Genomic DNA, 1,728 nt, shown 5'->3' with positions numbered 1-1,728 from the left:
TATAGACATGTTTGAAAGTTTTATACCTCGGTCCTCTGTAAGTTTCCTCAAGGCACAACCTTGATCCTGTTTTCTTCTTACTCCGTGTAGAAAGTTTTTCCATTGCTCCTCAGGTGGATTTGCTGGAGTTTGACGTATCCTATTCTGGCAGGATGGCCAATTTTGTCACGAGGAAATATGTGGCAAGTATTGAAGTAAAATACAAACCAATTTTGTCACAGGAAAATACGTGGCAAGTATTATAAGAAGATATAAACGGGCGGGTCTTCAACATTGGTGGAAGAGCCCCCTTTCTAGAAGATGGGAGGTATCTAATATTAATACTTATTCCGTAAAATAAGAGTCATGCAGATATTGAATAGTTTTAAATATTTAACGTAGGTTTGCAGGATTGGTATACGTATGTAGAAACGTTTCGTTTGAAGTATAATATAGAACTGCTTTATTCGTTTGTTCTCGGTTCTTAAACTATAATTTTCTAGTTGAATTGACGGTTTCTAGTCATGTGTTGTATGGTTTTGGCTGATTTTGCTACGGTTGCTGTGTGGGCGATGCGTCTGGTGATACGTTGGCTGGATTTTGTCTAGCGACGCAATGTTATAAACGTACACTCAGTTAATTCCACAGGCACATTTACTAAGAAATTCAATTTTTCAAAATGAAAGCTGAAAATTTTGGAAGAGAACCAAAATATCGTAACTGCAAATTACAGTCTGTATGCGTAAATGCAAGACTGGGAAAAATGCATACGGAACAAGATCAAGGTTATAGAACTTAACGAAGACCATCCACTAGTGTCACTCCGATCTATCGACCGCAATTGCAAGTCGTCTCCAGACGTGTCGTTCTGGCAACAACGTTACGTATACAGACCAACCTAAAATAACAAGATGAAGTAACAATGTTTCGTAATAAACGTAGACTCTACTAATTACAAAGATACTTATACAAAGAAATACAATATTTTATACCTAAAAGTGAAAATTTTGAAAAAAAATCAGAAATACTATAACGATAAATTACAGTATGTAAAAATATATAGAAAACTGGGGGAAAAGGAAACGGTACAATATCAGGGTTAAAGAAATTGACGATGGCCATCCAGCAGTACCACTTTGTCCTGCCGTACGCAACTACAAGACCTCGCCAGTTCTGTTCCTCAGGCAGTGTAAGTATGTATACAATCATATAAAATAACAATAAATTTTACAAAATAATGTCAACAACGTACAATCATTCAATTCCAAAGACAGTTTTACTATGAAATACAATTTTTTAAATTTTGGAATTGAAATGTTTGAAAAAAATCATGAAATTCATAACACTACATTACAGTATGTATAAATCATGGATCAAATAGGGCAGAAATGCTTACCGTTTAAAATCATGGTTAAAATAATTAACATAGTCCATCCAGTATGTCGCTCCGTACCGCCGTACGCAACTACAAGACCACTCCAATCCTGTCGCTCCGGATACGCACGCACGTATACCAACAGTGGTATAAAATAACCAAAGATTCTACATAATATTGTCATGAACGTGCACTCAACTAATTCCAAAGTCACTTCTAATAGGAAATAGAATTCTTTTAAGTAAAAATTGAAAATTTTGAAAAACATGGAAAATATCACAACAGTAAACAACATCATTTAGATATAAATAGAAAACTGCGAAAGGATGCATGCGGTAAAATATTCTTGTTAAAGAAATTAACGAGGACAATCC

Source organism: Lasioglossum baleicum, unplaced genomic scaffold (assembly GCF_051020765.1).
Source record: "Lasioglossum baleicum unplaced genomic scaffold, iyLasBale1 scaffold0681, whole genome shotgun sequence".
Classification (NCBI taxonomy): domain Eukaryota; kingdom Metazoa; phylum Arthropoda; class Insecta; order Hymenoptera; family Halictidae; genus Lasioglossum; species Lasioglossum baleicum.
Note: the sequence above shows the minus strand (reverse complement) of the source record.